The following is a 26739-nucleotide window of genomic DNA, read 5'->3' as shown; positions in this document are numbered from 1 at the left end:
TGAATCATGCAGAACCAGTTATGGAAAACTTATACAAGTTCTAGATTCTTTCAGAAGCTGTCTCCCCAGTCTCTCCGCATAGAGATATTGCATCAGTTGCACAAACTAATGAGGTCTATGCATGCACCAGACCCTCGTTACATGCGTCCTCCCATAAATTGTTAACAGGACGTTTTCCTAACGTGTGGAAGGCTTTTGTCTAGATCTCTGGACATCGTGTGGTTATTGTTTGACCATGCTAGTCATCCTTTGTTCTTTTTTTTTTTTGTGACTAATCTATCTTTTTTTCTCCTTCCTGCCATGCATTTCTCTGAGGACATCCTTTATGCTCCTCCCCCTATGTAATTCCTCATTTGTTATGCATTGCAATATGCTCATATCCACCATACATCTTTCCATTGCCATTTGGTGATCTTCAACTTCAATTTTTTGAGACATTGTGGTATTCCATAGCTCACAATCACGAAAGATCACTGTGATCTCTAAAGAATCCAACCTGTAGGTGACCCAAAGGGCAATAGACAGAGACAAATGGTGGGTATTAATTAATAGGGGTAGTATGTTACCGATGAAGACTCAGATGCAAGAAGTGGCAGAAAAGATGTTGTTCAGGAAATTAACCAGATGTCATCCAGGAAAAGAAAGTGGCCTAGACCCCTAGAGAGAGAGAGGGATAACACGTGGACAACTCAGTGCTGCCCTGAGTGAACAAGAAAGTGGAGACTTTTGGCATGATAGAACTTTTTTTTTTTTGGAAGGGGGAAGGCAGGGCAATTGGGGTTAAGTGACTTGCCCAAAGTCACACAGCTAGTATGTCAAATGTCTGAGGCTGGATTTGAACTCAGGTCCTCCTGACTCCAGGGCCGGTGCTCTACTCACTTTGCCACCTAGCCACTCCTCATGATAGATCTTCTGTGGAAGATTTCGGGGAGAATCAGGCAAAGGTTACATAGAACGAGTAGGGTTGGATGGGTTGTGATCCACATTGATTAATTCATGGATTCAGGGAAGTATTGAGGTCCAGTGGAAAGAACATTGGATTTGGAGTCAGGAGACATCAGTTTGAGTTCTACCTCCAATACTTATTAGTTGTATGACCTCGGGCAAGTCACTTAATATCTCTGAGCCTCAGTTTCCTCATCTGTGATATGGGATTAATAATAACTAACATAACAGCAACTTGCCCAACCTGTATCATTGTGTTGTCATGTATGCTGTTGTGCTAATGCATCGTTATAATGGATGTGTAAGGACTTTGTAGATGATGAATTGATATCCAAGTGTAAAGTTTTCCTTTTTGTTGGGGGTAGGGGAAATGTTAGGCATATCTTTCTTTGAGCAACTGAAAGATTGCTTAATGATTGGTAGAAACAGCTGGACCAAGTCCAGTGCAATATTCATCTGTTGTGTATCTATCCATCCATTCATTTAATGAGTATTTATAGAGTACTTTCTGTGCCATACATTGTGCTAGTTACTAATTATAGATTAAAAAAAAAAGTCCCTGCCCTCATGGTGCTTCCATTTTACTCAGGGACTTACATTCTACACCCTGTTCACAGCCTATTCATCACAGACATCTGAGTTGAAAGGTCTTAGTTTATGTTAGGTTGTTCGGGGTTCTTTCAAATCTCAAAATGAAATTCAAAGAACTCTGCAGTTTTCCCATTGGTTTAGAAGTTGAAACCAGGCCCAGCTTTTGGTTGTTTTTGGCTTCCGTCTGGAGTCATGGAAGACAAGATTTCAAATGGAAAGAATGTGTAATCATTATCTTTCAGCCCTTGTCAAGTCTAGTGCTTACATGCCTGATCATCATTGAACTACAGGTGCAGGATGTCACAAATGTATCATTGCTGAACTTTGGTTTCCTGCTCCCATTAGTCATAGGGTCCAGGAAACAGAAGAATCCCATTATGAAGAGTGCTTTGGTAGGCAAATAGGCTTGATGCTTATAGTGCCGAAGGGACTTCGTTTGGGATGGGGGATATGAGATAGGATTGTGGCTTCTATCATCAGTAGTAGCTTAATAATGGAAGCTGCTCTGGACACTCACCTCTCAACTGGGGCCTCTGCCTTCATTGACACAGTGGAAAGTGTGCTGACTCTCAAAAGTTAAGTTAACCTGCGTTCACATTCATACCCTCCAGGAGACCATCTGTGTGACCGTGGGCAAGTAACAACCTATCAGGGCTCAAGTTTCAGCAATTGTAAAAGGAGGGAGGAATGGACTAGATGATCTCGGCACAATGGAGAGAGAACTGGGCTTGGAATCAGGAAGACGCATCTTCATGAGTTCAAATCTGGCCTCAAACACTTACTAGCTGTGTGCCCCTTGGCAAGTGACTTAACCCTGTTTGCCTCAGTTTCCTCATCTGTAAAATGAGCTGGAGAAAGAAATAACTAATCACTCCAGTATCTTTGCCAAGAAAACCCCCAAAAGGGGTCATGAAGAGTCAGACATGAGTGAACCATAGCAAACAAATTTCCTTCCAGCTCTAAATTTATGATCCTATTAGCTCTAAAATGGAAATGGTACCCTTAATTGTTGGACAATGCTTCAGTATTTTGAGATCAAATTTAGTGCACTATGAGATTCTTACAAAGTCCAACTCACTTTACTTTTTTATTCATTACAACAGTTAATTCATCACTTCTCTTATGTTATACTAAAGTTGTATTTTTTTAGTTGCTTTTTTTAAAGTAAATTTTTTTTTTAGAAAGTCCTATTATCCAGTACTAATCAACATATGGTTTAAGATTTTAAAGCTGAGCAATTAAATGCTTGGTTTTAAAATTTCATCTGTAAAAGTTAAATATACTTTAAAAATGTATATCCTAAGTCAGATTGATTGCAATGACCCATCTTGAACCCAGAGAACAAGTAATAAAACATGTTTCCCAACTCTCAATTTAGAGGTAAAGGACTATTAGGAAGGAATGTTGGCTTTGTACCTGGATCCTCTTTGCTGGAAGAGAGGGCTCAATGGAAGAATGGGGAACATATGAGGAAATGCCTGGTATAAAGAGCAGTAGGCATCCATACAATTTCAAAACAATGTGTATTCTATGTGAGGTTTGTCTATAAAGTGACATAACTGGTTTGTTAACCAAAATTGCCTTCCAAACCAGCTTATAAACTTCACCGAGAAAAGTAGTTGTGGAATTTTATGGTCTCACTACTTCAGACCCAAACTTGCCTTATTCACTAAATATCTTCAATCACTTCGAGCTGGTTTTATTTTTGTTTTCTTAAAGGTAAAAACAAACAAATCCATTCTCAAAGAAGGAAGATTTGCTGCAGGAGAGGTTATTCTAAAGAATATGCCCCAGGTTCTGAAGGCATTTCCAAGGAGGGAATTCCAGTAGTATCTGGAACAGTGGAACCATCAATTGAATAAGTGTTTTATCTCCCTCCATGACTACCTGGAACTCATAGATAGCAATCTTTGAATGTGTAAGTTCTGTTGTTTTCAAAAATCAATTACAGCATTTTCTAGTTAGTATTTCATTTCACATAATCATTTCATTTATTCAATAAATGTTTATAAATGTCTATGAAATAATCCCTGCCCTCAAGGAGTTTATGTTCTATAGGGGCTACAAAAGACATGTGCACATATAAGTATGGACAAAGTAAATACAAGGAAATTGACTAGGGAGAGATGCTAGAAGCTTCCAGAGATCAGGAGAGGGTCCCTGAGCAGCTAGTACATTTATTTCCCTCAAAGGTTACCTTCTAGTACATACTATACAATGGCATACTTATAAATGTTTAACAACTGGCTCTCAGGGGAAAAAAAGTACACAGGACATACTTTTAAGTTTAATCTACATTATTAACATTTTCTATATTACTTTCTTAAGAGTAGACAATCAAAAAAAAAAAGAATCAATCAAGCCCTGATTGTATAGCGCTGTCTAATTCCAAGGTGCAAAAATTCACACTGAAAATTTAACAATTGGCTCTCACAAATGATGGAGCTGGCTCCAGCACACTCCTACTACTGTATCTACTTACATGCTGGCTCCTCCTTTAGAATGGAAGCTTCTTGAGGAGAGGGATTAGTTTTTGCTTTTTCTTTGTGTCCCCAGTGTTTAACACAATGCTTGTAGTAAGGGCTTAATAAATTCCTATTGATTGATTGCTTAGCAATCTGGAGTGTTGAGAGGTGAGGAGAGGCATTGGGAAAGACACAATGCCTGCCTTCGAGTGGCTTTAAAACCTAAAAAGGGAGATTAATGCATGTGCAAAAGCAGATACAGCAATCCATTGGTGGAATGGATTGAATGAAATAGAATCCACTAGTTAGGTCAGACATTCCAACCTATATCTAAAACATGAACTCCCTTTATGAGTCAGAAGGCAAATGATTGCTATCAGATTGGCATAATAAAGGATTTTAAATACATGAATATAGTTGGAGAAAAATAAAAGGTGGAATAGTGGATAGAGCATAGACCTTGAGTAGGGAAAGACTTAGGTCAAAACTGGCCTCAAACCAGTACTAGCTGTGTGACCTTGGGCAAGTCACCTTACTGCTTTTTTTAACCTTAGTTTCCTCATCTGTAAAACAAGGATAATAATAGAACCTACCTCCCAAGGGCTGTTGTGAGGATCAAATAGATAATATCTGTGAAGTGTTTTGCAAGCCTTGAAATTCTATATAAATGCTAGCTATTGTTATTAACCATGCAGATTTAGTTGACTGAGACCTTAAAAAATTCACCATGTCCTCCCTGTCCTTTTTAGTAACTTTTGGCAACATCATCAGGTGATTTTGTGTTTGTGGATAAATTCTGAGAATGCTCAGCTGGGGGCTGATCTGTTTCCTTAGTGTAGCTTTGGTGCTCAGAGGTGGGTGACTCCGATGAGGATAAAGGAAGCATAGCCTTACCCATTATGACTGGGACTGGTGAATAATTTTGTGGGCCTGTGACTTTCTGAACTGGCATAACTGGTTCCTAAGCAATGATTTTCATCAGAATGGATCACTTCACTGCATTGCTGGATGAGTATTACTTGGCAGGATGTGGGACCTGGGCACGTACCAGTCCTACCAAGAGGCAGAATTGTATAAGTACTATAAAACCTACACTGAAATTCTGGAGATGGAAGGCATCTTAGTGAGTATCTAGCTCACCTCTTCCCCCTCTTCCAAATTCTTTTATTTTTAATTTTAAATGTATTCATTGCAAAAAGTTTATTATCTTTATTTTTATATCACCTTGATTTCCAAAAACATCTCTTCTTCTCCCACTTTCTGCAAGTCACTCCTTGTAACAAAGATTTAAAAAGAGAGAGGAAAAAAAAGCAGTTTGACAAAATCAACTAACACATCAACTGGGTCTGGTAATATATTCATCATTCTACATTTACCTCTACAAAGAGGGAGAAGTTCTTGTTCTTGTTCAGTTGTTTCAGTTGTTTTTGACTCTCTGTGACCCCTTTTGGGGGTTTTCTTGGCAAAGATACTGGAATGGTTTGTCATGTCCTTCTCCAGCTCATTTTCCAGATGAGGAACTGAGCCAAACTGGGTTAAGTGATTTTCCCAGGACCAACTTTTATTTTATAGATGAAGCAACTGAGGGCCATAGTGGTAAAGTGATTTCAATGAGATAACAGTGATGGAAACAAGACTGAAACTCACCTTTCCTCACACATAGTTGGGTGCACTTTTTATGGCATTGTACATGCTACCTCTCTTAGCTAGAACTATTGAATCATAAAGTTGGAGAGGTGGAAAGGGAGTTCAGAGGTCATCTAGTTTAACCCCCTGTCCAAAGCAGGAACCTCAGCTATAGTATCCTTCATAAGTGGCCACCCATTCTCTGCTTGAAGCTTACAAATGGTGCCCAGAAGTGTTGTGTGCATACAGCCAGGATGAGCTAGCATACCATAGGGGTGGCATTACCTTTAGTGCCAATGATGCTCACTAGGTATGCACACCCTTTCTAGGCATGCCTAGGGCAAGCTTTCATCAAGGCTGGGATGACACCACCCCCCAAGACAGTTCATTCCATTATTGGCCAAAGTATAAAGAAGTTTTTTGTCCTCTAAATTTGAAATCTGCCTCTCAGTTATTTCTACCCTTAAGTCCTCATTCAGGGCTCAGGAAGGACCCAACTAAATTTCTCTTCTATATAATAACTCATCAAATATTGAAGTGTAACAATCATGTCTCCTCTGAGTATTCTTTACTCATGCCTATGTCTCCTTTATGCTCAAAACTCCCTCACTTCAGCCATCCATCCCTGGTAGTTTTCACCCAATATTTCTCCTCCCCTTTTTAGCTAAAATCTTTGAGGTCATCCATAATAAGAAACTCCATTTGCTTTCCTTTCACTCTCTACTCTGTAATTCTGATCCCATCACTCAATCAAAACAGCTTTCTCCAAAGTTTCTAACAATCTCTTCATCACCAAATCCAACGATCTTTTCTCAATCTGCGTCTTTCTTGACCTCTCTGCAGCCTTTGACATTGTCAATCACCCTCTTCTCCTTTAATACTCTCTTCTCTCTAGGTTATAGGACACTACTCTCCTGATTCTTCTCCTACTTTATCTGACTGCTCCTCCTCAGTCTCATTTGTTGGATCTTCATTCAGATCATGCTCACTAAATGTATGTGTCCTACAGTGCTCTGTTCTGGGCCCTCTTCTCTTTTTCTTCTATACTATTTTACTTGGTGATCTCATAGACTCCCATGGATACAAGGAGCATCTCTATGCTGATGATTCTCTGATCTGCTTATCCAGCTGTAACTTCTCTACTAATCTCCAATCTCATATTTCTATCTGCCTATCAGACATCTCAAACTGGATGTCCAGTAGATATCTTAAACTCAACATGTCCAAAACTGAACTCATCTTTCCCCCTAAGCTCTTCTCTTTCCTAGCTCTCTATTACTCTTGAGGGTGCCACCATCTTCCCAGTCATCTGGGCTTAAAACCTGAGTGTCATCCTCAACTCCTTGCTCTCTCTTATCCCCATATACAGTCTGTTGAGAAGGCATGTTGATTTCACCTTGGTAACATCTCTCAAATACACCCCCTTCTCTCCTCTGATACTGCTACTACCCTAGGACACAGCCTCCTAGACTATTCCAATAGCAATACTGCAGTAGATTGACCTTCCTGCTATAAATCCCTCCCCATTCTGGTCCATTCTCCACTCAGTTGTCAAAGTGATCTCCCTAAAATACAGATCTGATCATGTCACCTCCCTCCCCCTCCATTTAATTGTGATGACTCCAGTTGATCCTTCAGGATCAAATATAAAATCCTCCACTTGGCATTCAAAGACCTTCATGACCTACGTTCTGCCACCTTTTCCCTCTCCCTTCCAATCTTCTTACATCACTTCCTCACCCCACATACCCCTTGATTTAGCAACACTGGCTTTCTTGCTGTTCCTTGAATAAGACACTCAATCTCCTGACTCTGTGTATTTTCACTGGCTATCCCCCATGCCTGGAATGCTTTGTCCTCTTCTCCACCTCCTGGCTTTGCTGGCCTCCTTCAAGTCCTAGTTAAAATTCCACCTTCCACACGAAGCCTTTCCCAATCCCCCTTAATTCTTGTGCCTTCTCTCTGAGGATTATTTTGTGTCTATTCTGTGTATAGCTTGTTGTCTCTCCCACTAGACTTCGAGCTCTGTATACCCAGTGCTTAGCACAGTGCCTGGCACTTAGTAGGCACTTAATACAAGTTTATTGGCTCACTGGCTAGGCATTCCAAATTCTTTCAACACCCCTGGTTCTTTCAGCTAATTTCTTATTCATTTCAAGGTCAACTTTCCCCCTGTAAAGTTATTGTGTGTGTATTTTTAATTTCAGCAGTGGGTAGGAATGTGTGGAGGAGAGAAAGGGAAGGATAAATCTTAGTCTTGGATCCAAGGACTGCCCTGCATCATTAGGGGAAAGGGTGGCCAATGAAGGCTGTCTTCCTTCTCTCTGATTCATTACACAACAAGAGCAGGATGCTCTTTTTAGACATTCTTGGTTGGGGTCTAGAGTTTAAACTCATGCCAAGATTTTGCTTCACCTTCTCAGTTGGAGGTGAGGTAGCTTACAAGGTAAAGCAGCAACATAGCGAGTAGGCCCTGCCTTCTACCTTTGGATCGTCACTCAGTTCCTGAGAGATTCTCTTGGCCTCTCCTGCCTCAGCCATAAACTGGAGCCATAATATTCCTGATTTATCTCTCCTTGTATTATGAAGAATACTTCATAAAAATGGTTGTAAAGCATTTGGCAAATGCAGTCCTCCTATATGTAATGTTGAATAAAGACTATGCTTCTCTTATCACTTTCAAAATTTAATGTGCTATAGGCAGTCTCTTTCATTGAAAGGTCCTTGTCTTGGGTGGTCTCTTTCTTCCCAGCTTCAGGTTCTCCTTCTCTTTGACTTTGGAATAAGGTATGAGGTTGATCTTAGGCTCCAAAATAGTCAAGGTAGAAGGGTGCAAAGAAAGGAGGAGGTGGCCCCAGGTGAGATCTCATTATATTTTCTAGTTTTCACTTCCCAAGTTACTGTTCTGGTGATGGACTTGTATGGTGAAATGGATAGAGGCCAGCCAGTCTTGGAGTCATGAAGACTTGATTTCAAGTTGTATTTCTCATCTATACAAGCAGTGTAACTATGGGCAAGTCACTTTACCTTTCAGTGAATTGAGGATCAAGGGAATCATAGCTAGAAGGGACCTCAGAAGCAGTCTAGTTAGCCTCACAGATGAGGAAAATAAGGCTGAGGCAGGTTGTCAATCAATAAATAAACATTTATTAAGCACTTACTATGTGCTAAGCTCTGTGATAAGCACTGGGGACTATAGAGACAAAAGTGAAATAGTCCCTGCTTTCAAGAAGCTTATATTCCAATAGGGTAGACACAAGTTAGTCAATTACCATGTATTAAACCTCTAGTATGTTCCAGGCACTAGGCTAAGTGTTGGAGATCAAAAGAGGCAGAAGGCAGTCTGTGCCCTCAAGGAGCTCACAATGTGTATGTAATGGTGGTTTGGTGCGTATGCAGAGCCCTTCAGCTTGCTAAGATGGTATCTCTGTGTGGAGAATGCTGAGGAGATGCTTCCTAGAGATCTATGATAACACATAAGGTAAATATCTTGAAGAGACAGGGAGCATGTGTAGACATTCTGTAACTGTTCTGGTTCCTACCACTTGATAAAGCGTTTGAAGTTTCAGCCTCCCAATCTTTGTTTCAGCACTCCTGGGGGAACTCAGTGACTGATGAAGGGAGTGGAGCCTATGACCTTGTGTGTTTAAAGAGAATTCCCTGGCATCTTCTTGTCCCCAAGTTCAGGTATGTGTTTTAACAATCTGGCTAGCAGCTGTTGTGGGGGGTGAAAGACCAACACAAGCCCAACAACAAGAACACTACCAGCATGCTGCAAAAGCACAGGTTCTTTTGAGCAACGTTAGGGGGTTGACAAGTTTACTTTAATCCGGCATACAGACAGCATTCATCTAGTTCAGGGGAAAAAGTCAGCACCCTGAACTTCAGAAAAAATACAAACAACTACAAACATCAACAGGCAGACCTTGTCTGATTCAAATCCCAATACATAGTTACCAGAGTTTAACAAAGTCCCAACAGCCAGGTTACGAACCGGAGGGCTCTTAGCTACAGCTGTCTGGAGTCTCTGCATCACCTTGAGCTACCACGAGTGAGAGCCCTAAACAAATTACAAACATCGACAGTCAGACCAAATACAGATTCATAGTTACCAACATCTAGGTTTAGCCCGGGAGCTCATAACGAGGGCTGGCCCAGAGTCACTCATGCCACCACTGCTGTGGGTAAGAGCTCCGAAAAATAGAAAGCCAACCCCTGGTTTTATATCTTTTTCAGGGTCAGGGGTGAGTCACACCCGGTCTAAAAGCCTCTGCTGTCCCAGAGATGTCACTCAAACTCATGTGTAAACTAGACCCTCTCCTGAGGCAAGGAGGCACCAAGGACACCCAAATCTAATCAAGGAAACAAAGGCCAAACTCTTCAAGGATACTTGGTTGAACTAAGTGCTAAGAGCCCATTTTGCTTACCGACACAGTATGCAACCAATGCAACATTGATATCCGGGAGAGCATCATAGTCCTCAATGGTCCTGCAAGCGTCCTTCAGGATCCCAGCCCAGTGCGAACTGAGAGGCAAGTTTGTTTAATAGTCATGTTGCATCTGGACATGAACTTGCTGGGATCAATGCTATGTAGGAACTGAGCTAAATTTTGAGCCTAATCCCTGTATCAGGAGGACCGAGTTTATAATCTCAAAGAGGATCATAAACATGTCTGAAAGGTTCGGAACCGCCGGATATAAGAAACTCTCAAAGTAGAAGGCAGAAGAATCAAAACATTTATTTAGGCTCCACAGTAACCAACCCATGAACCAGAAGCCCCATTTTGATATGTTGATCAAAATCTTCCAGGCCCAATAAGTACGCCTTGCAAGAGTAACCAGGAGGCTACAGAGAAGCATGATTGCGTAAAGCAAAATCATGCTTCCCCCTCGATGGTAATAAGATTACCCACTGGCCTGAAGTCTTTGTTCAGCTTCCTCCCGTAGATCAGCTCTGCTACTGGCAGCTCCTGCCTCAGCTGTGTCTGTGTCTGTAACTGAAGCTGCAACTGAAACTGACGATGTAACGGTCGCTGTAACTGACGATGTAACTGTCGCTGGCTCCAACCGAAAAAGGAAAGAAGAATCTTCAAGCTGTCCTCTCCCCTCTTATAGGGTTTTTTGACATCATCAAGCTCCGCCCGAATGACCAGGGCCGATTGGTTCCTGAGTTGGCCCCTCCCCCTAGCATAGCCGCCAACACCTCCCCTCAGCCAGCCCCATGACTCCTCACACAGGAAGCTGTCTGCTTCCCGGCATGCTCCCCGGGCCTCCTGCCCCGGAAGAGCAAGCCACAGTGTCCAGAGGCTCAATGAGGCAAGCTGAGCCATTCAAAGAAAACAAAAGCCATTATGGCTACACTCCACCCCTTGTTATAGGATACATAATCTAATCAGCTATGTATCCTAGAACATACATTGTGATCCAATTACAAAGGAAACTAAAACATATCATTCATTATAAAGCAAAACATATCATTTGGTGACATTCCTAAATATTGGTTTACGATTCAAATGTGATCCACCCCTAGGTCCCAGCAAGATAATCTTTTTAATCAATCATCCCCAAAATAATTATTAATAATTCAAATGTCCACCCCTAAATCCTTGTATCCATTACATAGGATCAATAATATCATAACAATAAAACAACACAGCAAGGATAACACAAAATAAGTAAACAGAACATTATCATCATTTCCACCCCCCCCCTTGAACGATTGGGGCTCAAAATCTTGGGGTGAGGGGTGAAGGTCTCATTTTCCATAGCTTCTTCATGCTGAAATTGGATGTAGAGATGGCCCTGCCCCCAAAAAGTCCCATTCCAGAGGTCATTTCTTTAACGAGCTGGCAGGAATTCCAAGAATGCTACATGCTTAGGCAGTCACCGGAAAGTGCAGGGTGCTTAAGCCTGAAGGAAACAAAACTAGCAACAAGGTTAGCCAAAACAAAGGACAAAAAGAATAGTCTGTGAATCTATTATTATAACCTATTCACGGTAAAATATATGGTTCAGGGGTACGATTTGGTAATTATTTTCCCCTGAATAAACAACTGTTACAGTGTTGTCCTTCCCATGGGCTATAACTTCTGCAGCCTTTGGAATATCATCTGGCTTCCGTTTTACCCATACCTTAGCTCCTGACTTTATTCTATCAATGGAGCAAGACCCTTTTGCCCCTCTAGTAGTTATTTTGGGAGGAGGGTCAGTTTTCACAAAGGGTATTTTTTCACAGGGGATAATAATGACTTGAACCATCCTATCATTTCTACAAAATTGTACAGGTTTTTTACCCATATTCTGGAGTGTCACAACAATTTCTTTTTGATAATTAGAATCTATCACTCCAGCCAATACATGTATTCCTTGAGCCGCTAATCCTGGTTTAGGTAATATCCATCCAAGATGATTCTTGGGGATTCTCATACATACTCCAGTAGGGGTTTTTCTTATCTCTTTCCTATTTAACCTAAAATTCTCTATACAATGTAAATCATATCCTGCTGAACCAGGTGTTCCTGGACTTGGTAGTGGGACATCTTCCCTCACAGTCCAAAATTCAATGTTTTGGATCTCACATGTTTGCTGTTCTCTGATCTGCAGATTTGGGGTCATCATTCTGGCTAGAGGTGTACTCCCCCCTAAGGGCCTATTATTCAAATTACGTAAGGCAATAGACAAATTATCCTTCCAATGTCGATATGAATTATTTGAGCTTAATTTTCTCAGCTGTTCTTTCAACAATCCATTCATTCTTTCAATTAGCCCAGATGCTTGTGGGTAATATGGAATATGATATATCCATTCTATATTATTCAACACACAATATCTTTTCACTTCTTTGCCCTTGAAATGTGACCCATTGTCACTTTGAATCTGCATTGGGGTTCCATAATATAAACTTACAATATCTAAAGTTTTACAGGTGTTTTTCTGAGTTGCGTCTTTATAAGGACAAGCCACTAGTACACCTGAATAGGTGTCAACACACGTACATACATATTTACATCCTTTATCCTGGGGTAGTGGGCCAATATAATCTATCTGCCAAATTTGGGCTGGAACTTTTCCCCTTGCTATTTCTCCAGTAACTATCCTAGGAAGAGTTCGTTCTTTTTCTAATTGGCATATACAACACTCCTCTGTTATTTGTTTTAACAACGCATGAGAAATACTGATACCTCGATCCTGTGCCCATCGATGGGTGGCCTGGACCCCTAAATGGCCAGCAGTCTGGTGGACCCATCTTGCTAAGGCTGGGTCATCAGTTGGAGTCGGAGTAGGGACAATACATTCAGTAGCAATCTTTGCTAGTCGATCCGCATGTGCATTGTATTCACGTTCTGGTGTGGTCAGGGTTGCATGAGCATCAACATGAAAAACTGACAGATCTGTAACCAAAGACATGTCCCATATATTTTCCCATAACTCTTTACCCCAAACTTGTTTGCCATGAATCTCCCAATTCTGATTCCTCCATATAGGCATCCACGTAGCTAATCCATTAGCTACCGCCCACGAGTCAGTAAATATATGACACTGTCCTCCTTTCTCTGCTCTGATGGCCTGATGCACTGCCATCAGTTCAGCATATTGGCTACTTCCACCTATCCCAGAACTTTCCAGAGTTCTCCTTGTACAGGGGTTATAGGCTACTGCTTTCCAATGTCTCTTCTGTCCTAAATATTTTGCTGTCCCATCAGTAAACCAAGCATGTTTCTTCTGTTCTTCATTTAGTCCGTCATATCCATTATTCCATTTCACTAAGGATGGTACCATCTGTTGCTTAGATTCAAGGGGCTTTTCATTGCTCTCAGTATCAATGTTCGCCACAGATTCATGTAGAGCAGAAACTCCATTTTTGCCTGCTCTGGACCTATTCTGAATATACCACTTCCATTTGATTATGCTTGCCTCTTGTGCATGTCCAATTCTGTGAGAAGCTGGGGTACTCATTACCCAAGTCATAATTGGAATTCCAGGCCTTAATACCACTTCATGACCCAGAGTTAGTTGCTCAGTTTCTACTAAAGCCCAATATGCAGCTAACAGCTGCTTCTCAAAAGGTGTATATTGCACTCCAGATGAGGGCAGTTTCCTTGACCAAAAGCCTAAAGGTACACTTCGGCTTTGTTGTTTTTGCCACAGACTCCAATTTGCATAGTCATCTTGTACAGTCACTTGTAACTCCACTGGCCCATTTTGCATAGGCCATAAGTCTAGAGCTAATTGAATAGCAGCCTTTGCTTCCTCAAAAGCTCTACTTTGTTCAAGTCCCCAGTCAAATTCATATTTCTTTCTGGTGACTTTATACAAGGGTTTTAAAATCTGTCCCAAATGTGGGATGTGGTGTCTCCAATAACCAAACAGCCCTATGAACTTTTGGGCCTCTTTCTTATTGGTAGGGGTGGGAAAATCCTGGATTTTTTGTCGAGCTTGTGGGAGAATTTCTCGCAGTCCTCTATTCCACTGTATCCCCAAGAATTTTACAGTTTGAGCTGGCCCTTGAACCTTTGCGGGGTTGATTTCCCATCCTTTGCTTTTCATATGGTCAATTAATAATGCTAAACTCTCCTCCACCTCCTTTATATTCTTTCCCTGTATCATGATGTCATCTATGTAATGTGTAAGCTGTACACCAGGTAACTTTAATTCATCCAAATGTTCAGCTACAATCCTGTGGCAAATAGTTGGGCTATGAATATATCCTTGCGGCAGGCGTGTAAATGTATACTGTCGGCCTTGCCAAGTAAAAGCAAACTGATTCCATTGCTTGGGGTCTATTGGGATTGTAAAGAAGGCATTGGCCAAATCAATAACTGCATACCAAGTCCCTTCATGTTTTTGTATTCTCTCTATTAAAGTAACCGTGTCTGGGACAGCAGCATACAAGGGAGGAGTCACTTTGTTCAGCTGTCTATAATCTACTGTCATCCTCCATGTTCCATCTGACTTTCGGACTGGCCAGACAGGGTTGTTCCATTGAGTAGTTGTAGGGACTAACACTCCTGCCTCAACACATTCTCTTATAGTGTTGGCAATTTCATCTTGCCCACCTGGCACACGATATTGCCTCAAAGTAATTACTTCAGAAGGTTCGGGCAAAGTGATTGGATCCATCTTGATTTTCCCCACTAAGACTGCATTAATGCCTATTTTCCTCACAGCAAATTGGTATTTCCCTTCAGGTAAATTTAAGGTCATACCCTTCAAAATGTCTATTCCAATGATGTATTCAGGAATAGGCACAATAACCACACTATATTCTTTCTTGGGCAACCGTCCAATTTTCATCATTAATTTAACTTGCCTGGCTGATATTTCAGTCCCTCCTAGTCCTGTGATGGTAATAGGAGTTCCATGGCTGAACTTGTCTGGATTTCCATAAATAAGGGTGGCCTCGGCCCCAGTATCTATTAATGCCTCAGTTACCGTACTTGACCCATTTTTCCAATATATGGTCAAGTTAATGTGAGGTCTACAATCCAGCCTGTGTATTTCCTTAATTTGGGCTGGGGCCTGGCCTGTTCCCTAGTATTCCCTTTCATGTGATTCACTTGGGTATGAAGGTTCAACATCTGTAGCATTTGCAGGAGCAGTTCTGATTTCCCTATCTCTCCTGTTATCAAGGCCTTTATCTCTGTACATTCTATATAATTCATTGGTTGGAATTCCATCTATCATTTCAAAACCTACTCCTGCTCTCAATAAAGCAGTAAACATTTCTTTCCTTGTTACTCTCCTTTGGCGCCAAGTTTGCTGGTTATTCACCCTTCTCTCTTGAGGAGATCTATCCCTTCCCCAGTCACCTAAGTCATATAACTGTAAAATCTTATTTATCACTGTTGTAAGACGGCTCCCTACTTCTCCAAGTAATAAATTCAAAATTAGTTGTTTATAAGCAGGGGGAGCTGTCCTAATTATTAAATTCCTATGAGGCAATTCCATTGAATCATTGTAATATTTGTCTGCAGTTCCTGTCATAATGGCAGTCTTCATTACCTCCTCCTTTAGTCTCATGATACAATCTCTAAGTGAATACCAGGGTCTGTGCTCAGTGGGCCACATAGAATCAGTAGCATATCTCTTATTGCATCCCACAGCGGCTAATGCCAACAGAGTAGTCCTGCTATCACCATCTCCTTGCTGATGATGTTCCCTAAAAGCTTGTTGAACTAGAGGATCATGGCTGATACCTATGAATCTCATGCAGTCTGTCCCATCTACTGATATTCCACCGGCCCCTTGATCACTGAGTCTTACCATCCAAGATATCAATGGTTCTCCTATTCTTTGGCTGAATCTACTCAAAATATCTGTGACCTCTTGCGGTGAGAAATCTTCCTGAATTTCCCTTGTAACTGAATCTTCACCTCGGGTTTCTGTCTTCCTCCTTTGTATGGGTCGAGCCCTTGTCTGATCATTTAACCATCTCCTATTCTCTGTGTGAGGCACATCCTGAACCCCAGTAGTGTTTTGTGCCTCAGCCCCTAACATTGTCTCATTCTCTCCCCACTCACTTCCTCTGCCACCATGGCTAGGACGAAGCAGGCAGTCAGGCTCTTTCTGGGCTGGGTTGAAATGCACTCTGGGCTTTTTTGGTCTCCTGTTGCTCTTAGCCACATTAATAGAAAAGTTCTCATTTGAGTCAGTTTGGTCTCCTGCTATCTGAGATTCCTCTTCTTCCTGTGGGGTAGGAGTGCCCCCATGTCTTTCACTTAATCTCAATCTTTCGTATACTAGCCGGTAGGCTGATAACACTATCCAGCTTTGCCTAGATAGTGATGCCCCTGACTGAATCCCAACTTCTCGTAAACACTTTTCCAAATCCCTAGGATCTCCTCTCCGTAGCCTTGGTTCCCAGTTTTCACAGGGTCCAGCTTTTTTAGCCAATTCTTTTGCTAGGGAGGAATAAAATGGATCCTCCCATCCTGGGATATTCATCTCTTCCTCTGAAATTGTTCTGCTTCTAAATAGAGATCTTATACCTAGCGATCCTGTTCGTGACGCCAAATGTATCAGGAGGACCGAGTTTATAATCTCAAAGAGGATCATAAACATGTCTGAAAGGTTCGGAACCGCCGGATATAAGAAACTCTCAAAGTAGAAGGCAGAAGAATCAAAACATTTATTTAGGCTCCACAGTAACCAACCCATGAACCAGAAGCCCCATTTTGATATGTTGATCAAAATCTTCCAGGCCCAATAAGTACGCCTTGCAAGAGTAACCAGGAGGCTACAGAGAAGCATGATTGCGTAAAGCAAAATCATGCTTCCCCCTCGATGGTAATAAGATTACCCACTGGCCTGAAGTCTTTGTTCAGCTTCCTCCCGTAGATCAGCTCTGCTACTGGCAGCTCCTGCCTCAGCTGTGTCTGTGTCTGTAACTGAAGCTGCAACTGAAACTGACGATGTAACGGTCGCTGTAACTGACGATGTAACTGTCGCTGGCTCCAACCGAAAAAGGAAAGAAGAATCTTCAAGCTGTCCTCTCCCCTCTTATAGGGTTTTTTGACATCATCAAGCTCCGCCCGAATGACCAGGGCCGATTGGTTCCTGAGTTGGCCCCTCCCCCTAGCATAGCCGCCAACACCTCCCCTCAGCCAGCCCCATGACTCCTCACACAGGAAGCTGTCTGCTTCCCGGCATGCTCCCCGGGCCTCCTGCCCCGGAAGAGCAAGCCACAGTGTCCAGAGGCTCAATGAGGCAAGCTGAGCCATTCAAAGAAAACAAAAGCCATTATGGCTACAATCCCTCAGAGCCTGAGGTATAGGGGGGATTATGCCCTCAAGGTATTGGGGGAAAATGTTTGTAATTTGTTCTCCCTATATCCTTCAAGTAATTCTCCCTTTACAAAAGCCACCTAGTATTAAATGACTGAATGGAACTAGTCATTGGTCCTTTAACAAATGGGAGGAACACAGTTTCTGGGGGCTCAAGTAAATGGCAGAGAAAAAAAGATAGCCATTAACCCCTCAGGGCAGTCTAGAACCCTGAGGGGTGATATTGTAGCCTGCCCCTGAGATGATAGGGCCAAAGCATATTCCCTAGATATACATATGATACTGGGACCAATACTAATATATATATATATGTATATTTATACACACATACATTTCATATATATATGTATATAATGTGTGTGTGTGTGTGTGTGTGTGTGTGTGTGTGTGTGTGTGTATGTGCAAATTGAACACAAAGTGGTTATGGGACGGAGGATATTGCCAACAAGAGGATCACATGAGGCTTCATGTAGGAGATGCTACATGGGATGGACTTGAAGGAAACTGGAAAGTCTAAGGCCAGGAAGGAAGGAATGTATTCCAGGTATGGAGGACAACCAGTAGAGAAGAAGAGTTAGAGGATGGAGTGTCTTATGTTTTGAATAGTGAGGAGGCTTGTATGGCTTCAGGGGTTGGGAACCTTCTGCCTCGAGGCCACACGTAGCCTTTGGATCCTTGGGTGCAGCCTTTTGACTGAGTCCAAGTTTTACAGAACAAATCCTTTTATTAAGAAGATTTGTCCTGTGAAGTTTGGATTCAGTCAAAGGGCTGCACTTGAGGACCTAGAGGGCCACATGTGGCTTCGAGGCTGCAGGTTCCCCACCCCTGGGGACTGTAGAGTACAGGGAGAAGAGTAAAATGTAAGAAGACTGGAAAGGTAGGAAGGGGATAGTTCATGAAGAGCTTTAAATATGAAAGAATTTATATTTTACTTTGAGGCAATAGGAGCCACTAGTTTGGTGAAGGATGAGGTTGGGGGGGAATTTGAATCTGAGTTCTGCTATTTTACAAAACTATGTGAATGTGAATTATTAATATTAGGAAGTATGAAATGAAATAGTTCTGCCCTTGAAAGCCCCCAAGTGTGACACAACATCATATCTGTACGTTGGTGACCAAAGCAGGGAAAAAACCCCCAGCAAACCACAAGCTTTATTCACGTGTGAAGCTTTTGCAAGAAGCCCCATGATCTGTATAATTGCTGCATTAAGTCAATGTTCCCTGTAGCAGCAGAACTGGTCAGCCAATGTTTTGCCTTGGAGTCTGTCCCTTAAGTGATTGACTCTTGACCCTTTTCTTTCAGACCTGCAGAAGTTTGCCAGAAAGTGTTCTTTTGTGCCAGCTAGTCCTTAATATTCCCTTCTGAGCTGCCTCAGCTTATTTTTTTTCTTAAACATACTTTTGACCACTAATCTTTTTTTATCCTAAGCATCTTTATGTAAGGATTGAATTCAGAATGCCTTCAAAACCTTCTTGTAAAGAGTAGAAATGTGTTAGACTGGCATAATGGCATGTGTGAGGAGAGGGAACCTATTGCCTTCTTAGCAAGAGAGCCCAACTAGAGAAGAGAGACATCTCTCTACTCAAGGCCTTGTCATGGAAAAGATTCTTCTGTTCCATCAATGCCCCCACACTGGGGTTGTTTTCTTAGATCTCCCCAAACAGAAAGATGAAAACCATGTTGATTTAGAGGAAGTTCAGGGGACCATAGCAGGGTAGGCATCTTTTGTGATGTAGGTATCTCACTGAAACCAAGTTCTGGAGGTCCTCTGAGCACCCAAAGAGGGACTGAAATCCAGATAGCAGGCCTAACTTAATCAATTTAAGAAATTGATTTTAAGAAATCATAATAATTAAGAATTTTAATTAATAAATTAATAATTAAGAAATCAATTTAAATACATGCCAACAAAGGAGTACTGGGGGAAATAGGCAGGAAAAAAAAAACCCAGAAAGAAGGAGAGCAGAAGGCCAAAGGTCTCAGAGCACACGAGATGGAGCAAGAATGCCAGGGCAGGAGAAAATCTTGCCATGCTTGTGAATTCCTGATAGTCAACTAGAAAATCCATTCTTCTAGGATAGGAACTAGGACAAATTACAATTATCTATTGCTTGTACATATCCCATGTTTATATTATAGCTTATAGAGAATTTTCCTTCTTTTTTCCTTTCTTTTATTTTTCTTTATTTTTTATATTTATATATAAAATTTAATGTATATTAATATATATGTACTAATATATAATATATTAGTATATATCATATATTAATATAATAATATATGCATAATATAATATAATATAATTTATATTTCTTTATTTTCCTTTCTTTACCTCTGAGGTCATTCTTTTGTGTATGGGTGATTTTGGCAGTGAGAATCTTTAGGTATAAAAATTCCATTCATCTCTCCCGTGCTGATTGGCAAACCCAGCTCCACAGGGAAGCAGCAGTGTGGTATAGTGGAGCAGAGACTTGGAATCAGGAAGACCTGGGTTTGAATCATGCTTCAGTCACTGACTAGCTAAATTTGAACCTAAGTCATTTAAGCCTCAGTTTCTTTCAGTTCTTTCAGCCTCAGTTTCTTCATCTGTAAAATGGGGATAATAGAACCTATCTCAAAGGATGTTCAAAGGAGGTAACATACATAAATTTCTTTAAATGTTAACCATTTTTTTTCATCAGTAACCTATTATGAGAGAGTAGTCTGGGGCAGTGAAAATTTAAATAACTTGCCCAGGGTCACACAGGTCAAGGCCAGACTTTAAAGCTAACTAGCCACTACATTGCACCGTAAGTATTACTATCCCTGTTTTACATGAACTTGGGTATTATTAGAGGTAAATTGAACAATTGGTCAAGTTAAAGGAAGTAGCAGAAGCATTTTACTTTTGTTTTTTAATTTTTTTAGGCCTAGCTGCCAAAAAGGGATCACAACTCTTTTCTTATTTTGGCCAAGTTGGATACTGAACATACCACTTTCATTTCTAGTACTGAGATTGACTATAGAACCTCCCTGCTTCCAAAGAGTCTGAATCGATTTGAGTGCATTCTTCATTCTTCCCTCTTCCCATCCCTTGTCTTTATGTCTTTGTTCTTACAGCTGAGGTTTGTGCACATTCATCCTTCTTTTTTATACACTTTTATTTATTTTGTTAAATATTTTCCAATTATATTTATGTTTGCAGTAAAAATAACAAAACTTGGGTCTTCCTTCTTTTGGAGGGTAAGGAGGATGGGTGAAAATGGGCAGTGGGGATGGCAGCTGACTGGGAAAATGGATAACAGCAGGCCAAGTTGTTTCTCCAAACACGTCACAGATACAAAAGGAAATTATGCCAAAGAATACAAAGCAGTTCAAATATTCCCTCCCCATCCTCCCCCCACCCCCCAACATGTACACTTTGGAAAGCTATACTGTTCTGCAAAAAATGCTCCACTACTCCGAAGGTTAATTTCCTGATCACAAGGAAATAAGACAAGGAACCAGGCTCACAGCCACAAGAGAAATGTAACAGTGACCTTTTCCTCGAAAGCTTGCCAGCAGGCCAGAATGCAGAAGGCAGTCAGTTATATTTTAGCAAACTGGAATTTGTTGGCACATGCCAGTTTTCCCTTCACCAGAGAGAAAGGAAAAGTTTTCAGGTAAGGCAGAGAAAACAGAAGTTGCTAAAATTAAGAACAAAACAAACAAAAAGCATGAGTTAGAGACATAGGCCCATGAGTATGTACTAATAATTTGTGAGTAGAATGTTATTTTGCAGGGGTGAGGGAAAGGGGAAGGGACACTGGTCTTCTGTGTTTGGATTTAGCAGTTTTGCACTAAGGATCCCTTAGGAATCCTGGCCTTCAGGTTCTGCATTGCACTGATTCTTGTATACTGTACATACTGTAATTAAAGGCTTGGGACTTCAGCTCTGCAAGAATCAAGTCACCTCAGGTTAGAGAGAAAGGCCCTTAATTGCTCCTTCTGCAAAGTGTCCATTAGAGCCTCACCCACTCTTGAAAAGTCACATTTATCTCTGAACGGTGTGCCAAGCTGAGAACATGTGTGCACTTGTGTTTGTGTGCATGGGAGAGCTGTTGAAAGCATTTTGGGTAGTTTTCAGCCTTGAAAAAAACAGGATTTAAAAAATTCCTTAAATGCATGAAGGAGGTGGTGTGGCCCAGTAAAAGTCACTTTAGGATAAGTACTGAAGGATGATTTTTGGCTCTCTTTTTGACTTGCTGAAAGACAGAGGGCAAGCCTTAGTAAAATGGAGAGAAGGTGGGCCTGCCTCCTTGTGAGTAAACATGAGAGGCAGTCCCAAAGCCTAAAAATATACTGGGTAAATGCTCAGTATCAACAGGACAGATTTGTTTGGAAGAGAATATGCTCCTTGTGATGACTGAGAGTAGCACGAGACATTTTGAATTAGATTGTCTTTATTCTTCCTCTTAGAAAAAAATCCAGCAAACTTTAAAAATAAACTTTCACTAGCCTATAACATTTTTAGTCTATTTCCTTGTTGATCTTAGTTTCCTCCCTATCCCCTAACCCCACCCCAATTCTGTTTCCTCCAGGCCTTACATTCTCCCTATCGATCTAGCCCCTTATTAAAAAAAAAAAAAAACCAAAACAATAAGACAGTAACTATAGTCTCATTGAGTCAAATTTAGGTCATCTTTTATTTGGTCAAAACACATCCTCATTGGCAAAACTCACTCCCTTTTATTCAGCAACACATATTGTTTTACTTACAGCTGTGTTGTATTTTATGTTCTCATATAAATGTTATGCATGGATGATAGCTACAGCAAACTGGACTCAATTTACTTGAAAAATAATGGGAGAGTAGGTTCATTTCATCTACTTTCCTTGTGTGGTCTCCTTTTTCTCCATGGGGCTTGTGCTTGTGCCCTAAAATGCTCTTTGACTAACATATGCTCTGTTGTTTCTTTGGGGAGATGTCCCATTAGGCTGCAAAGAGCACTCAGGCAAAGGGAAAGATAGAAAAGAAACTTTAAAAAGGTTTTGAAGGATGAAAACATGAAACACCTCTTTCTGAACCATTATTTTTGGGGGGAAGGTTGCAAACATTCCACATAGCTGAACCAATCCCTTAGTTTCTAGTTCTTTGCACTAACAAAAAAAGCTGTTATTAATATTTTTATACATATGGACCATGTTCTGCTTTCTTTGATCTCACAGACCTACTAGTAATATTTCTGGTTAAAAAGGTAAAATGCATAGTTTCATGACTTTTCAGGCATAGTTCCAAATTGCTTTTCAAAATGATTGGACCAATTCCCACAGGCACCAACAATGTAGTAATATGCCCGTTTTCTGGCAACCCCTCCAACAATTGTCATTTTCCTTTTTTGTCACTTACCAATATGATGGATATAAGGTGGAATCTCTGAGTTGTTTTGATTTTTGTTTCCTTAATCACTATTGATTTAAAATATTTTTTCCATGTATTTGTTGATAGCTTGGATTTCTTCCTTTGAAAAATGCCTGTTAACATCCTCTGATTATTCGTCTATTGGGGAAAGGCTTCTGTTCTTACATAAAACAAAATTCAGTTATAGTTGACTGCCATTTATTAAGCACCTACTGTGTGGCAGGACACTGGTTAGGGTTGTCAGGCTTTCTCCGGCAAATTTCTTGGAAGGAAACAAGAGAAATGTTAAGACTTTTCTTAGAGCAAACTAGATGTAAGAATTTTGGGATTTTGATTCTTCCTAGTCTCAGCTGTTTATGGGAGACCATCATGGAACAGTAGAAAGAGCAGTGGGCTGTGGAGTCAGAGGACCTGGGTTCCTAATCTGTCTCTGTTATTTACTAGCTATGTGAATGTAGGCAAATCACTTCATCTTTTTGGGCCTCAGATTTTACCCAAAGTAAAATCTGTAAAATGATTCTGTCAAGATCTAATTCTATGATCCTTAAAAAATGGACATCATATGCATAATATAGAAGAAAAAAGTCTTGACTCAGGAGTCATAGAATCATAGATTTGGAAGTAGAAGGGACCTCAGGGCCCACTGAGTCCAGCCTGTTCATTTTACAGTCAGGGAAACTGAGGCACAGAACAATTAAATGACCTGTGCAGGGTCATATGGATAATAAGTATCTGAGACAGGATTTGAACTCAGATTTCCCTGACTCTAAGTTCAACCCTCTTTCCACTATGCCATTTAATTGTCCAAATCCTTGAAGCTTATTATCAATGTGACCTTGGGTGGGTTCTTTCATCTCCTTGGACTTCAGTTCCCCCATCTATAAAATGAGAGGGTTCTCTTGATCCAGTGGTGAATGTAAAGTATATATAGCAGTGTTGTTTTGATTCAGGCAGCAGAGCCCTGTCTGTTGGTCCTTATTTCTCTTCTCTGTGTTTTCTCTATTTGTATTTTATGTAATTAAAGAAGATTGTTTACCCTTGAAACAGCTATTTTTCCTAGTAAAGCAGATCTAAGAATCTGTGCTAGCTGCCATCCTGAGTGTGGTTGCCATTCCAGAGCCTTTAGAGTATTTCTTTAGGGTTTCCTGGGTGGATCTATCCATGTGTCTTCCCCTCTGATGATTGGTCAAAATAGATTATTTCCCAATAAATGACATGGTCTCTTCCTCTGTCCAGAATACCAACTCTTGCCTCATTCCCATTCTTGTTATTGGGAATTCTACTTTTTATCACTTAAAAAAATATTTTTTATTAGCACATTTTGCTCTGCCACAAGAGATGCTTTCAAGCCAGCACCCTCACTCACAGCCTGCTTGCACTGGACAAAGTCTGTTCCCAGGATCACAAGCCTAGAACTGGAAGGAACCTCAGAAACCGTCTAGTCTAACCTCATCATTTTACAGCTGAAAAGACTAAGGGCCAGGGAAGACGAGTGACTTGCTTAGGTCGTATAAGTTAAAAAAAAATGGGAGAGATGGGATTTGAACTCAGATCTTGTGTATCCTGTTGCATTTGTTGAAAACACTTCAGCAAAATTGACTCCATAGCATGATTACAACTGCTAGCCCATAATTCTTTCTTCTTTTGTAGTTTCCCAGTTGTTAACAGAAAGGAAAAATGTGTCCTTTAACTTTGGTTGCAACTTTGGTAACAACATGGTCCTTTGTATTTGACTTGAATCTAGTTGCCTTTATTTTTATTTACACTGTTGCAATCATTGCCGATGTTATCTTTTTTTTTGGATTGTTTTCTTTACCTTGTATCACTTCATTCAGGTCTTCTCATGTTTCTAATAATAGGAATAGTAGCTAATATTTATATAGCACTGTAAGGTTTGCAAAGCCCTTTACCCTTCGTGGGGCATAAGGGGTATTTAGAGAGGACCAGTATCTCTAGTGTGAAAGCTGCTGAGCCCTTTCCAAAGCTGGTCATCCAGCTTTGGTATCTACCTGTTACCTACCTCTCACCTATGGCTCCAAGAAGCTGTAGCATGCACAGCAGCTACACCCTGATAAAAACCATCTTGGCAGATGGGCTAAACTAGGCTGTGGGTAACCAACAGGCCTCAAACTGTCAGTGAGTTAGAGGGATGTCTACCTCAACCATGTGAAGACTTCCCCTGGCACAATGGGCAGAAGAGAACAATTCGTTCCAATGGCCATGAAAGTGGCTAAAGCGGGCACAGTGGAATGCTTAGAGCTTGGTCAGACATTAAAGACACCGAGGTCATCCATTGCACCGTGGGCCATCACCAGTCAGTCATCTGATTTTTGTTCTGCTACTGGACTGCTACTCTCTGGAAGAGAGAGTGAGGCTAATGACTTTATGTAACTGCCTTCCTTAAATCCAATCCATGCACAAGTCAAGGCATCACCCTGTGGTTTTATTGGTCATCTTTGAAAACAAAGGGCATACCTAGATTATCTCATTTGAGATACAGATTTTCTTCCATTTCTAATAACAGCCAGTTTTTAAAAACAGAACTTTAAGTTTTGCAAAGGCCTTTACCTATTTCATGCCATTTAATATTTAAAAGGATCCTGTAAAGTAGGTGCCCTTATTGGTTGGTTGGTTGTTGTCCTTTGTTCTTAAAGAGGACCAAAATGCCATCACTATGCTAGAGTCAAGTTATGGTGTGTCTGATTGCGGCTGATCAGACCAAAACTCTTATTATCCTCATTTTTACTGAAAAGGAAACTGAGACAGAGAGAGATTAAATGATTTGCTCAGGGTCACATACCAGTCAGTATCCTGAGGCAGGATTTGAACTCAGGTCTTCTTGATGCTATCTAGTACTCTTCTTAATTCTTCACATTTGTTATTCTTTACGGCAAAGTTATATTTCATTGTTATGATAATAACTCATACTTGTAAAGTACTTTGGGGTTTACAAAGTAGTTTCCCACATTGTGTCATTTAAGCTTCACCACAACCCTGAGACTGGTACTGGGATTATTCTATTTTAATAGATGAGAAAACTAAGGCCCAGAGAGATGAAGTGAATAGTCCATGGTTGTCCAGCCAGCAAGTGTCAGAGGTTAGGGTTCAACAAGTCCAGGGTTCTACATATGATACCAAGGTCACTGCTTTTCTAACCTCTGGATGAGAGCAGCTTCCTAACACCAAACAGGTTTCTATTTCAAAGAACCATCAGAGTAAACATAGGGTAAACACTTTCATTGCATTGCTTGTTCAGTCAGAGTCTTCTGAAGTGACTTAGCTGGAGCGTAAAACTGCAGTGGTTCTGACTGGTGCTGATGCTGGGGGATTTTTTTCCTGGTTCTGTTAACTTTGGCTTTTTAAGCTTCTCTCTCTCTCTCTGTCTCTCTGTGTCTCTCTGTCTCTGTCTATCTCTGTCTCTTTGTCTCTGTCTCTTTCTTATTAAACCAAGTTTTCCATAAATCTCATGGTAAAATCCTATAGTTTACCATAACAGGCCATTGTGCAATGAGAGTACATTAAGCCTGTATCCGTACAAAATGGCAGGGAGATAGGGGGAGTGCTTTGTTTTAAGACATTCATGGTTGGCACTTCTACAGTTTGGCTTATTCTGGTTATTAAGTTGTCTATGGACAGCACAATGCCTTTAGTGATGTGTTCAGTGGGGAAAAAACCAAAACCAAAACAACAAACCTTGGTCTTTCTAGAACAGAGTGTATGCTTAGGATGCCATCAGAGAAGAGGTAAGGTTCAGTGGATGGGGAGCAGGAAGACCCCCTCATCAGCAGGGCAGCAAGGATATTTTTTTCTTTTTCTTTGGCCTGCCTGTGACCTATTAGTTCATTTGGTTAGAGCTCTATGGTGCCAAGGCCACAGCTTTGGGTTTAATTCCTATGAGGGGAGTCACAGACTATACTTGGAACTCCAGCTATCACCCAGTACATACTC

The sequence above is a fragment of the Trichosurus vulpecula genome, chromosome 1 (genome assembly GCF_011100635.1).
Source record: "Trichosurus vulpecula isolate mTriVul1 chromosome 1, mTriVul1.pri, whole genome shotgun sequence".
NCBI classification, from domain to species: Eukaryota; Metazoa; Chordata; class Mammalia; order Diprotodontia; family Phalangeridae; genus Trichosurus; species Trichosurus vulpecula.
Note: the sequence above shows the minus strand (reverse complement) of the source record.